This window comes from Pongo abelii, chromosome 4 (assembly GCF_028885655.2).
Source record: "Pongo abelii isolate AG06213 chromosome 4, NHGRI_mPonAbe1-v2.0_pri, whole genome shotgun sequence".
Lineage (NCBI taxonomy): Eukaryota > Metazoa > Chordata > Mammalia > Primates > Hominidae > Pongo > Pongo abelii.
The window spans coordinates 144972037-144986811 of NC_071989.2; the positions used below are offsets into that span (position 1 = coordinate 144972037).

Here is a 14775-nt window from a genome sequence, read left to right on the forward strand (position 1 = left end):
TCCTGCCTTCTTTTGGACAAATCAGGCATTAAAATATTAATTAATGTTAAGATATTAATATTCCATTTCATATTATTTATTGACATCTTTGTTATACTTCTTTGTGTTAATTTTTAGTGGTTGCTCTAGAGATTACCATCTGCAACTTTAACTTTTCACAGCTACCTTCAAATAATATTATACTATTCATAAACATATGAAGGGTGTTTCAACATTGTAATTCTATACACCCCACCCTGACCTTTGTGCATTTTTTCCATATATTTTATTTTACTTCTACATCTGTTATAAAGCCCAGAATATATTTTTATTAGTTTCACTTTTTTATTTTATTATTATTATTATTATTATTATTATACTTTAGGTTTTATGGTACATGTGCGCAATGTGCAGGTAAGTTACATATGTATACATGTGCCATGCTGGTGCGCTGCACCCACTAACTCGTCATCTAGCATTAGGAATATCTCCCAATGCTATCCCTCCCCCCTCCCCCCACCCCACAACAGTACCCGAAGTGTGATGATCCCCTTCCTGTGTCCATGTGTTCTCATTGTTCAATTCCCACCTATGAGTGAGAATATGCGGTGTTTGGTTTTTTGTTCTTGCGATAGTTTACTGAGAATGATGATTTCCAATTTCATCCATGTCCCTACAAAGGACATGAACTCATCATTTTTATTATTATTATTATTATTATTATTATTATTATACTTTAGGCTCTATGGTACATGTGCGCAACGTGCAGGTAAGTTACATATGTATACACATGCCATGCTGGTGCGCTGCACCCACCAACTCGTCATCTAGCATTAGGTATATCTCCCAATGCTATCCCTCCCCCCTCCCCCCACCCCACAACAGTCCCCGAAGTGTGATGTTCCCCTTCCTGTGTCCATGTGTTCTCATTGTTCAATTCCCACCTATGAGTGAGAATATGCGGTGTTTGGTTTTTTGTTCTTGCGATAGTTTACTGAGAATGATGATTTCCAATTTCATCCATGTCCCTACAAAGGACATGAACTCATCATTTTTTATGGCTGCATAGTATTCCAGAACTCATCATTTTTTATGGCTGCATAGTATTCCATGGTGTATATGTGCCACATTTTCTTAATCCAGTCTATCATTGTTGGACATTTGGGTTGGTTCCAAGTCTTTGCTATTGTGAATAATGCCACAATAAACATATGTGTGCATGTGTCTTTATAGCAGCGTGATTTATAGTCCTTTGGGTATATACCCAGTAATGGGATGGCTGGGTCGAATGGAATTTCTAGTTCTAGATCCCTGAGGAATCGCCACACTGACTTCCACAATGGTTGAATTAGTTTACAGTCCCACCAACAGTGTAAAAGTGTTCCTATTTCTCCACATCCTCTCCAGCACCTGTTGTTTCCTGACTTCTTAATGATTGCCATTCTAACTGGTGTGAGATGGTATCTCATTGTGGTTTTGATTTGCATTTCTCTGATGGCCAGTGATGGTGAGCATTTTTTCATGTGTTTTTTGGCTGCATAAATGTCTTCTTTTGAGAAGTGTCTGTTCATATCCTTCGCCCACTTTTTGATGGGGTTGTTTGTTTTTTTCTTGTAAATTTGTTGGAGTTCATTGTAGATTCTGGATATTAGCCCTTTGTCAGATGAGTAGGTTGCGAAAATTTTCTCCCATTTTGTAGGTTGCCTGTTCACTCTGATGGTAGTTTCTTTTGCTGTGCAGAAGCTCTTTAGTTTAATTAGATCCCATTTGTCAATTTTGGCTTTTGTTGCCATTGCTTTTGGTGTTTTAGACATGAAGTCCTTGCCCGTGCCTATGTCCTGAATGGTAATGCCTAGGTTTTCTTCTAGGGTTTTTATGGTTTTAGGTCTAACATTTAAGTCTTTAATCCATCTTGAATTGATTTTTGTATAAGGTGTAAGGAAGGGATCCAGTTTCAGCTTTCTACATATGGCTAGCCAGTTTTCCCAGCACCATTTATTAAATAGGGAACCCTTTCCCCATTTCTTGTTTTTCTCAGGTTTGTCAAAGATCAGATAGTTGTAGATATGTGGCATTATTTCTGATGGCTCTGTTCTGTTCCATTGATCTATATCTCTGTTTTGGTACCAGTACCATGCTGTTTTGGTTACTGTAGCCTTGTAGTATAGTTTGAAGTCAGGTAGTGTGATGCCTCCAGCTTTGTTCTTTTGGCTTAGGATTGACTTGGTGATGCGGGCTCTTTTTTGGTTCCATATGAACTTTAAAGTAGTTTTTTCCAATTCTGTGAAGAAAGTCATTGGTAGCTTGATGGGGATGGCATTGAATCTGTAAATTACCTTGGGAAGGATGGCCATTTTAAAAGTCAATCAACTTTCATTGAAATTTTTAAAGGGAGAAAAAGTAGTATTTAAGAAATTAAACTATATATATGATATTACCCTGGTAAATATTAAATAGTATTTTAAATAAATATCAAAATACACACATATATTTATTCCTATATATATTGATGTGTTAGTAACAATGTATATAACATTTTATTTTCATTCATCAAGTTAAAGATGCTGTTCTCTTGTTTCTGGCCTCCACTGAAACAGGAATTTCTAAACTTAGCTGCTGTGGCCATAGAGATGAATGGGCAAAGAAAAAGTTTCCATGAAGGAAAGAACTTTGTCTTCCATGTAACATTGGACTTCGAAAATACCACTCCCCATCCAGACATGGGAATGCTGTATTCCTCCTCTTACTGTCGCCTTAGTATGCTCTTTGTCAAGGCTCAGAGGGGCTTCTTCACCCTGGATGAGAGATAAATGTACAAATTTTTAACGTCAAGTGAGTCTGTACAGGAAATCACTGATGGACTCTGTACTCCTCTTGCTGTTTACCCTTTGCAAAGCACAAAAGAAAATGGAAAAGGAGAAGACAAAGAGAAAACAAGGTCTTCTAAAAGATAAGAATATTCTGGTTTATAGGAGTGACTCTGGTGAAGGTTGGAGAAATATTTTGGCATGTAGTTTTGGAGCATACATGTGAGGATTGAGCAATTTTGAAGATCCTCTTTGTCCCACCAAGCACACTCATTCTGCTCATGACACAACCTTAGGGTCTTGAAGGTAGAAATGAGAATGAAGATGTAATGTGCAATGTGTGGGCATCTGCGCATTAGCAAGGGCAGTGTTTTGCAAGCACATTATCTGTCTTTGCTTCACCTACTCCCTGGTATTATCCCGGTAATGGCTGCATGCATTCTGATCTGAGATTTCTTTTGAGGAGGCCCTAAGGGCTAAACTATTTCACAGTATCCAAATGCCTGAATACAAAGTGGATTACTAAATTTAAAATGAGACTAAGTTGGGGTAAGTGCTTTATCTAAATTATGGTGCTTTAAGATTTGTCATGTGTGAAAATATTATCAATCAGTGATATTCTGAATGCAGTTATCTTAACTGATGATCTTCAATTTTGAATATTAAATCTCATTAGAATATGCCATTATGCAGTAGTCATGATCTGATAGATTTGACAGATATTCACATATCATATTTCCAAGTATAGGCTGATATTATGAATACACATAATTAATTATGCTTAGAAAATATTGTTATAGATATTTGTTTTACACAAGTGGTTAACACTTGGAGTGAACACTCGCAGGCAGTAAATTGAGGCAAATTATATAATGCCAGAGACTGCTTGTTCATTATCATCAGTTAGGGACTTTTTGTTGTAAGAAAGAAAAAGAAAAAAAAAAAAAGCCAAATTAAGCAAAAAATGGGGGTGAGGAAGGCAGTTCTTGGCTCATAAACCTGAAAGATTTAGGAACATTTCCATGTTTAGGTGATACTTGATTCAATAACACATATATTATAACCAGAACTTGATTTTTCTTTTTGTTCTGTCTTTCATAGTGCTGGCTTCATCCTCAGGCTTCACACATTGCTATCTTCCCCATTCCAAGCCCTCTTTTCTTATTTATGAACAGCTACTGCTAGTTGCAAACTCACAGCCTTAAACCATTCTCCAAGGGAGAAGGAGGGCCACTTCTAGTTGTTCCTGCACAAATCCTTAGACACTCTGTCTCTTATTGGCTCAGATTTGCTGATATGTCCATCCTGAACCAATTATGGTTGACATAGGGAAAGGAGACCACAATCAGCTTAAATCAATCAGGGCCTGGTCTTCAAACATAGACTGGGTCAGCTGCACCAGAACCATATAGTGTCAGAGAGAGGGAGGATAGGTTAGTTCCCCCCACTTTCTGGGTACGCTGGCCTGACAGAGGATTAGCATTTTACTCTCTGGGGATGGTGACATAGGGAGCTTAAAGTTGCAATGCATTCAATCCTTTCCTTGTGCAAACCCCAGGCTTTGGAATTTTCTCTATCAAAACTGATGCTCCCATTCAGGGCACCTACAGGCATATCCTACCCTTAAAAGGGGCATTTCCTTCTTGTTTGGGCAAGTTTTCCTTCTAGGGATGAGTTCTTCTTTTTCTTCTTCTTCTTCTTCTTTTTTTTTTTTTTTTCGAGACTGAATCTCACTCTCTTGCCTAGGCTGGAGTGCAGTGGCTCGATCCCAGCTCACTGCAAACTTCAGCTCCCAGGTTCAAGCGATTCTCCTGCCTCAATCTCCTGAGTAGCTGGGATTACAGGCATGCACCACCACGCCCAGCTAATTTTGTGTATTTAGTAGAGAGGGGGTTTCACCACGTTAGCCAGGCTGATCTCGAGCTCCCGACCTCTGGTGATCCGCCCACCTCGGCCTCCCAAAGTGCTGCGATTACAGGCATGAGCCAATGCTCGCAGCTGGGATGAGTGCTTCTAATTCAAAGGACTCTAGGAACAAAATTAAACAGTGCAAGTTTCATTTCAAAGTATAAACAGTTATTTTATTCCTGGGCACTCTAACCAGAAGGGCACTCATCTGAAAGCTTCAGAATTGCTTGAATTATCATCATCATCACCATCATCATCATTCTCATCATCACTTTCACTGAAGACACGGTAGGACACACATTGCACATAGTGCTCTACTCCAATCTTGGAAGTAATCCTTTTTCTAATCCTATCCATGTTTCAAGGCCCAGTTCTGATCTTCCCTTAGAAATTCTTCACAGTCACCCTGACCCTCATAAATATTTTCTTTGGGTGATCTTTCTTGTCTCAATTATTTATCTTAATCTCCCTTGTCCTGTCTTCCCACTGGGTTGTTAGCTGCTTAAAGGAGGAGACGTTAGATTCTAACTTCATTTATCCTCAGAGCCTAACACAGTGGCCTTGAACATCATTCAAGATTGTGGAACTCTCATTTCTTAAAGGAAATCAGAAAACCGTTGTACCACAGGAGAAAGCTGTTTGTAGAGTTCACATTTCAGGACAGTCATCTTTGGCTGCATACTTACAGGCTTATTCTGCAAAATTACATTGCTCTAAACACTTCTCACACTAAGGAGACTGAAGATTTAGGGCCAGAAATTTCTCCCTTAGCAGTTTTCCTTTCAGCTTCATTCCTGAAATGGGATTGGGATAAGCATTTGTAATATCTGATCTTTGTGAGAGTTAGAGCAGGCTGGCAAAAAGCAAAAAGATCACAGACCTTGGAATCACACAAGCCTCAGTTTAAATTCTAAGTCAGCCACTTAGTAACTGTATTATCTGATGGGAATTACTTAGTGTATTTAAACATTAACATATTCCCTGTAACTTGAAAATATGATTCCTACATTTGAATGTTGGGAAGTATTCCTGCCTTTACCACAACTAAATGTACTGTAATACAATTCAATTTAATGTTAACGACCTGAAGTTAGCATCAGATCAGCATGGTTCATAACAAGACTGTATATTAGACATCAATTATAAATTATGTGGATCCACAAGCCACCTGCATTCTGACTAATAAACTACCAATCCAAGAGTTTTCTACTCTGCCCCTCGTGTTTGATAATTTGCTAGAATGACTTACTGAACTCAGAAAAGTAATACTTATGATTACAGTTTTATTATAAGGTATACCCATAGGGTGAGGTCTGGGAGGAAACACGGAGCTTCCATGCCTCTCCCTGTGGACTGAGGGTGAATCACCCCCTTGGCACATCAGTGTTTTGATAAATTAGTAAACTCCACTGAGCCTTGTTGTCTAGAGGTTTTATTGAGTCTTGATTGCATAAGCATAATTCATTAGCTCATTAGCCATGTGATATGGTTTGGATGCTTTGTCCTCTCCAAATCTCATGTTTAAATGTGACCTCCAATGTGGGCCTGGTGGGAGGTGTTTGCATAATGGGGGTGGATTCCTCATGAATGGCTTGGTGCCATCTCCATGGTAATGCATGAGTTCTCACTCTGGTAGTTGATGTGAAAGCTGGTGATTTAAAATAGCCTGGCACCCCCTGCCTTGCTTCCCTTTTTGTCATCTACTCTAATTGTTAGCTTCCTGATGCCCTCACCAGAAGCTGATGCCAGCACCATGCTTCATGTACAGCCTGCAGAACCATGAACCAAATAGTCCTATTTTCTTTATAAATTACCCAGTCTCAGGTATTTCTTTATAGCAATGGGAACAGACTAACATACCATGTGACTTAACTCAATCTCTTGTTCCTCTCCTTTCCCCCCAAATTAAGATGGTCTAAAGTGCCAACTCTCTAATTACATGGTAGGTCTTTCTGGTGATCAGCTCAACTTGCCCAGAAGAAGCTATCTAGGGGTCCACCATGAGTAACCTAATTAGCATAACAAAGACTCTATCACTCAGGAAATGTCAAGGATTTTAGAAGTTCCATGCTAGGAACCCAGGACAAAGACTAGACAAATTCTTTATTATACTACTGGAAGATTATGAAATAATGAATAAAAATACACTTTTGTTGAGAAAAAGTGGACACAGAATAAAGCACTAAGTTTAAAAAACTAAGTTTTTAATTTCAATAGTTTCGGGGGAACAGGTAATTTTTGGTCACATAAATAAGTTTTTTAGCAGTGATTTCTGAGATATTGTTGGACCTGTTAACCAAGCAGTGTCCACTATGCTCAATATATAGTCTTTTATCCTTCATCCCACCACCATTTTTCTCCCCAGGTCCCCAAAGTACATCCTATCATTCTTATGCCTTTGCATCCTCATGGCTTAGGTCCTACTTATAAGCAAGAACATATAATATTTGGTTTTCCATTCTTGAGTTACTTCACTTAGAATAATGGTCTCCAACTCCATCAAAGTTGCTGCAAAAGCCATTGTTTTATGGCTGAGTAGTATTTCATGGTGTACATATAGCACATTCTCTTTATTCACTTGTTGGTTGATGGGTGCTTAGGTCAGACCTAAGTTCCATACTTTTGCAATGCAAACTGTGCTGTTATAAACAGGCATGTGCATGTGTCTTTTTCATATAATGAATTTTTTCCTTTGGATATGATATGGTTTGGCTCTGTGTCCAACACTAATACATGGTGTTGCACCTATGGGTGCACAGAAATTAAGAATTGAAGTTTAGGAACCTCTGCCTAGACTTCAGAGGATGTATGGAAACACCTGGATGTCTAGGCAGAAGTTTGCCGCAGTAGTGGAGCCCTCATGGAGAAGCACTGCTAGGGCAGTATGGAAGGAAACTGTGGGGTTGGAGCCCCCACCCAAATCTCATTTTGAATCGTAGTTTCCATAATCCCCATGTGTTGTGGGAGAGATCCAGTGGGAAGTAATTTAATCATGGGGACATTTACCCTCATGCTGTTCTCATGATAGTGAGTGAGTTCTCATGGGACCTGATGGATTTATAAGGGGCCTTTTCTCCTTTTGCTCAGTACTTCTCCTTCCTGATGCCATGTGAAGAAGGACATGTTTGCTTCCCCTTCTGCCATGATTCTGAGTTCCCTGAGGCCTCCTCAGCCCTGCAGAACTGTGAGTCAATTAAACCTCTTACCTTTATAAATTACCCAGTCTTGGGCAGTTCTTTATAGCAGCATGAGAACGGACTAATACAGTAAATTGGTACTGCAGAGAGTGTGATGCTGCTGTAAAGATACTAGAAAATGTGGAAGCAACTTTGGAACTGGGTAACAGGCAGAGATTGAAACACTTTGGAGGGCTCATAAGAAGACAGGAAAATGGGAAAGTTTGGAACTTCCTGAAGACTTGAAGGGCTCAGAATATAGGAAGGCATGGGAAAGTATGAAAATTCCTAGAGACTTGTTGAATGGCTTTGACAAAAATGCTGATAGTGATATGGACAATGAAGCTCAGGCTGAGGTGGTCTCAGATGGAGATGAGGAATTTATTGGGAACTACGGCAAAGGCGACGCTTGTTATGCTGTAGCAAAGGGACTGGAGGCATTTTGCCCCTGCCCTAGAGATCTGTGGAACTTTGAACTTGAAGGAGATGATTTAGGATATCTGGTTGGGGAAATTTCTAAGTGGCAAAGTGTTCAAGAAGAAGCAGAGCATAAAAGTTTGGAAAATTTACAGAATGATGATGCAATAAAAAAGAAAAACCCATTTTCTGGGAGAAATTTAAGCCTGATGCAGAAATTTGCATAAATAACGAGGAGCTGAATGTTAATCACCAAGATGATGGGGAAAATGCATCCAGGTCATGTCAGAGACCTTCACAGCAGCCTTTGTTATCACAGGCCTGGAGGCCTTGGGGGGAAAAATGGTTTCATGAGCTAGGCCAGGGCCCCCCTGCAGTATGCAGCTTTGGGATATGGTGTCCTGTGTCCCAGCTGCTTTAGCTCCAGCTTTGGCAAAAAGGGTCAAGGTACAGCTTGGGCCATTGCCTCAGAGGGTGCAAGCCCCAAGCCTTGGTGGCTTACAGGTGGTGTTGGACCTGCAGGTGCACAAAGGTCAAGAATTGAGATTTGGGAACCTACACCTAGATTTCAGAGGCTGTATGGAGACACCTGGATGTCCAGGCAGAAGTTTTCTGCAGTTGTGGAGCCTTCATGGAGAACCTCTGTTAGGGCAGTGTGGAAAGGAAATGTGGGGTTGGAGCCCACACACAGAGTCCCCACTGTGGCACTGCCTAGTGGAGCTGTGAGAACAGGGCCACCATCTTCTAGCCCCCAGAATGGTAGATCCACCAACAGCTTTCACCATGCTCCTGGAAAAACTGCAGACACTCAACACTAGCCCATGAAAGCAGACAGGAGGGGTGCTATTTTCTGCAAAGCCACAGGGGCTGAGCTGCCCAAGGCTGTGGGAGCCCATTTCTTACATCAGTGTGCCTCAGATGTGAGACATGGAATCAAATGAGATCATTTTGGAGCTTTAAGATTTAGCTGCCCTGCTGGATTTTGGATTTGCATGGGACCTGTAGCCCTGTCCTTTGGCTGGTTTCTCCCATTTGGAATGGGTGTGTCTACCCAATGCCTGTACTCCCATTGTATTTAGGAAGTAACTAACTTGCTTTTGATTCTACAGGCTCATCGGTAGCAGGGACTTGCCTTGTCTAAGATGAGACTTTGGACTTGGACTTTTGGGTTATGCTGGAATGAGTTAAGATTTTGGGGTACTGTTGGAAGGGCATGATTGTGTTTTGAAATGTGAGGACATGATATTTGGGAGGAGTCAAGGGTGGAATAATATGGTTTGGCTCTGTGTCCCCACCCAAATCTCACCTTAAATTGTAGTTCCCATAATCCCCATATGTCATAGAAGGGACCTGGTAGGAGGCAATTTAATCATGGGGGGGGGCAGATACCCTCATGCTGCTCTTGTGATAGTGAGTGAGTTCTCATGAGATCTGATGGTTTTATAAGGGACTTTTCCCCCTTTTACTTGGCACTTCTTCCTGCCACCAAGTGAAGAAGGATGTGTTTGCTTCCCCTTCCACTATGATTATAAGTTTCCTGAAGCCTCCCCAGCCCTGCAGAACCGTGAATCAATTAAGCCTCTTTCCTTTATAAATTACCCAGTCTTGGCAGTTCTTTATAGTAGTGTGAGAATAGACTAATGCAGGGTAGATACCAAGTAGTGGGATTGCTGGCTCAAATGGTAGATCTCCTTTTCGTTCTTTAAGGGATCTCCATACTGTTTTCTACAGTGGTTGTACTAGTTTACATTCCCATCATCAGCATAAAAGTGTTCCTTTTTCACCACATCCACACCAACATCTATTTTTTTATGTTTAAATTATGGCCATTCTTGCAGGAGTAAGGTGGAATCTCATTGTGATTTTTCATTTTCATTTCACTGATAACTAGTAATGTTGAACATTTTTTTCATGTTTATTGACTGTTTGTATATCTTCTTTTGAGAATTATCTATTTATGTCCTTTGATCACTTTTTAATGGAATTGTTTTTTTCTTGCTGATTTCTTGTTTGAGTTCCTTGTAGATTCTGGATATTAGTCTTTTGTTGGATGTATAGTTTGCAAATATTTTCTCCCACTCTGTGGGTTGTCTGTTTACTCTGCTGATTATTTCTTTGGCTGTGCAGAAGCTTTTTAGTTTAATTAGGCCCCATTTATTAATTTTTGTTTTTGTTTCATTTGCTTTTGGGTTCTTAGTCATTAATTCTTTGCCTAAGCTAATGTCTAGAAGAGTTTTTCTGATGTTATCTTCTAGAATTTTTATGGTTTCAGGTCTTAGATTTAAGTCTTTGATTCATCTTTAGTTGATTTTTATATAAGTTGGAGATGAGGATCCAGTTTCATTCTTCTGTATGTGGCTTGCCAGTTATCCCAGCACCATTTATTGAATAGGATGTCCTTTCCCCCACTTTATGTTTTTGTGTGCTTCATGAATCAGTTGGCTGCAAGTTTGCCAAAGATCAGACGGCTGTAAGTATTTGGCTTTACTTTGGGTTCTCTATTCTGTTCTATTTGTCTACATGCCTATTTTTATACCAGTACCATGCTGTTTTGGTAACTATAGCCTTTTAGTATAATTTGAAGTTGGGTAATATGATGCCTCCAGATTTCTTCTTTTTTGCTTAGTATTGCTTTAGCTCTAGGGACTCTTTTTGCAATTCCATATGAATTTTAGGATTGCTTTTTCTATTTTTGTAAAGAATAATCATGGTATTTTTGTGGGAATTGCATTGAATCTGTGGATTACTTTTAGCACTGTGGTCATTTTCACAATATTGATTCCACCCATTTATGAGCATGAAATGTGTTTCTATTTGTTTGTGTCATCTATAATTACTTTCAGCAGTGTTTTGTAGTTTTCCTTGTAGAGGTTTTTCACCTCCTTGATTAAGTATATTCACAAGTATTTTTTAGTTTTTGCAGCTGTTGTAAAAGTGATTGAGTTCTTAATTTGATTCTGAGCTTGATTGTTGTTGGTGTATAGTAGTGCTCTTTATTTATGTATATTGATTTTTTATCCTGAAACTTTAGTGAATTCATTTATCAAATCTAGGAGCTTTTGGGATGAGTCTTTAGTGTTTTCCAGTTATATTATCACATCATCAGAAAGCAACAACAGTTTGACTTCCTCTTTTCTGATTTGGATGCTATTTATTTCTTTCTCTTGTCTAATTGCTCTGGCTAAGACTTCCAATATTATGTTGAATAGAAGTGGTGAAAGCGGGCATCCTTGTCTTGTTCCAGTTCTCAGGGAGGATGCTTTCAACTTTTCCCCATTTGGTATTATGTTGGCTGTGGGTTTGTCAAAGATGGCTTTTATTACTTTAAGGTATAGCCCTTCTATGCTAATTTTGTTGAGGGTTTTTATCAAAAAGAGCACTGAATTTTGTCAAATGCTTTTTCTATGTCTATTGAGATGATCATATTTTTGTTTTGAATTCTGTTTATGTAATGTATCACATTTATTGACTTTCATATATTAAATCATCTCTGCATCCCTGGTATGAAACCCACTTGATCATGATGTATTTTTAAATATGCTATTGGATTTTGCTAGCCACTATTTTGTTGAGAATGTTTGCATCTATGTTCATCAAGGATATTGATCTCTGGTTTTCATTGTTGTTGTTATGTACTTTCGTGGTTTGGGTATTAGGGTGATACTAGCTTAGTAGAATGATTTAGGCAGGATTCCTCCTTTCTCCATTATTTGGAATAAAAATCTAACTTTTATGATAAACTATTATGCTGTTCTCCACCTTCCTTCCTCTTTTTCTGCTTTCCAGAACTCTGTCAATATTTCAGCCATTTAAAAGATGCAGTCTATGCAATGGGTAGTGTATTCATGGCATAACACAACATGAAAAGGAATCTGTTATAACTTATGTTTGTACTTAATTGATAAAATAAGGGACACTTCCAATGAAATAGTTTTAGCCACTTTACAGAAATGTTTTTAAAACAGAAAGAAAAAGAGAATTCTGGGTGACCTCCCCAGGATAATGTAATGAGAAGGGACAGTGATAAAAACAAAATCAGATCTTGTCATAGTAACAAATATGGTAAACTCACATGCTGAAGACTTAGATGTTCCAGAAAGATCTGTGATCTGCACATTCACCAAAGCCATTTTACTTCTGCATTCCAGCATGAATTCTTTTGAGATGTTTTCTTTTGAGGTCTCTACATCACCTATGCCCACCAGGTCTTGAGAGTGGGCAAAAAAAATGCTCACACAAAGCCTTTAGGTGGGCCTACTGCAGGAACCACTGTGAGCCACACATCATTTCCCTGTCATGAGTTTGACCAACATTTTTTTGAGTTTTTTTTTTGTTTCTGTCATCCCAGAGTTCATTCCTATCATTTTGAAATGTCAGGTAATCAGAAACATAAAAATGTGCAGAGGTAGCATGACCTCTGTTTAACAGTCTGATGAAAGGAGAAAGGAATTAATTCCATGCTAATCTTTCATTAGATTGTAAGCTCCTAGATCATGGATATTCATGTTAGTCACCGTGTGTGTTCAATACTAGGTCTCCTGTCTGACATATAGCAAGTAGCTGATGTCAGATAGTAGAATAACACATGAAGGGAGGCCCTCAATAGAAATGGAATGCTGGGACCCACAGTACAATTCATTTTTCTTTTATTCTCCTGGGGATCACAACAAGCTCCGTCTGAGTTTTTTTCCACAGTTGTTTACATCACTGGAATGATGTGTCATTGTAAGGATATTATAAGAGGTCAGTGTGAGTGATATAGACAAATGTTCATATTACCATATTTAGCAAAGAAAGAACTAGGTTACAAAATTAAGTATCAATCTAATTCCAGCCCTAATCCTTAGATAATATTCACATATAGAAAAAAATATTGGAGCAGTATATCAACATATACATTTTAATAAAACATAAACTTTTTAATCATGGCATTACTGTTTATGGTTCATTCTTTATTCTCTTCAACATGTTTACAGTGCTTATGCATTCATTTAATCATAATAAAATTATTTTAAGAAAACACTGTATGCTTTTGTGTAAATTGTCCTGTGATTATTTTCACCCTATTTCCTACGTGTCTGTATGATAATCTTATCTCCCAGGTGGAATTAAACTCCTGCACAATAGGCACAATGCCTCCCACTGACTCCAAACATGGCACATTATTTCCCTTGAAGAACAGGCTGATGATTCAAACAAGATACCTAGGAGCAGAATACCTTTAGAATGGTTCCAAGTCAAACAAAGGGGTGGAGCAAGATGTTGGAGTAGGACTCTCCAGTGATTGTTCTCTAGTGCAAACATCAATGTGAACAATTGTCCATGCACAAACACATTTTCACAAGAACTAAGGAAACTAAGTGAGAGATCATAGTACCTGGTATTAGGATAATAATTTTAAAAGACACATTGAAGATAGTAAAAAGAATTTATTGCCCTCATTTACCACTTCCTCCATCCCACGGAGTGTAGTATGGAAAGAGACACCATAAGATTGGGGAAAAGAGAGGGAAGTAAGTATAGGACTTTGCCTTGGAATTCAGTAATGACCCACCAAATTAAGACCCACCACTGGGATAAATGCCATGGCCCTTGACTCCAGGCCAGTTCCTGCAGATGGAGCCTATAGATCCACCCTGATGCCACATGAGGACTTCTGGCCCCAGCAAAAAGAACTCAAATTCTGTGTTGCATCACTGCCAACTGACTACAGCAGCCTCAGGTCCCGTATAAACCTCAGCAGCAGGCAGACTGTAGCCCATGGGCTTTGGGCAGGCCTCAGTACCGTGCCAGTCTCATCAGCAGTGAGCACTGTGTTTGACTGAGCACTTCATCAGCCTCAGTGGCCACAAGACTGCCACATCACTCCTCCCCAAGCTCTGGGCAGTGTAGCACAGAAAGGGATACTGTCTGCTTGGGGAAGAAGAGGGAATTAAGCATACGACATTGCTTTGGAACCTAGAACTGGGCCCACCACAGTAAAATCCAGCACTGCGAAGAACCCCATGGCTCATCAATTTAGGCTGGTGCTCAAAGACAGAGCCTCTAGATCTGTCCCAATGCCAGATGGGAATCTGTGGCTCCAGTAAGACAGACTAAAATTTTAGCTTTCATAATCACCAACTGACTACAGGGACTTTGGGCCCTTAATAAACCTCAGTGGCAGGCAGGCCATAGAGGCTGTACTTCCCCAGTGCTGCACTCATCTCAGTAGCCACGGGCTTCAGGTGCATGAGTACCGTGTCAACTTCAGCAGCCATGGGATTCTGACTGAGTCAGTCCTGGGCTTAGGGCACTCTCTGGCACTGTACTGGCCAAAGAGCTCATGGGCTTAGGGACTTTAGGAGTACACCTTTTTTTGAATATTGGGACAAGCTTACTGTTGAAGAACTCCCCTAAACAAAGCTAGACTGTGAAGACAGAATTAGGTACCTATATCAATGTGGATACATCAATGAATGGCCCTAAGGATCAAGAATAATCAGGGG

General features: G+C 39.5%; 1 long non-coding RNA gene across 1 annotated transcript in view; it reads left to right on the forward strand.

Annotated features, from left to right (window-relative positions):
- The window catches only part of LOC129059538 (uncharacterized), a 52900-nt gene that overhangs the window by 15232 nt on the left and 22893 nt on the right, over positions 1-14775 (forward strand). The window contains exon 2 of the long non-coding RNA XR_008525518.2: positions 7782-7878. This is a non-coding gene — a long non-coding RNA (uncharacterized LOC129059538). The remainder of the gene's footprint in view (positions 1-7781; positions 7879-14775) is intronic.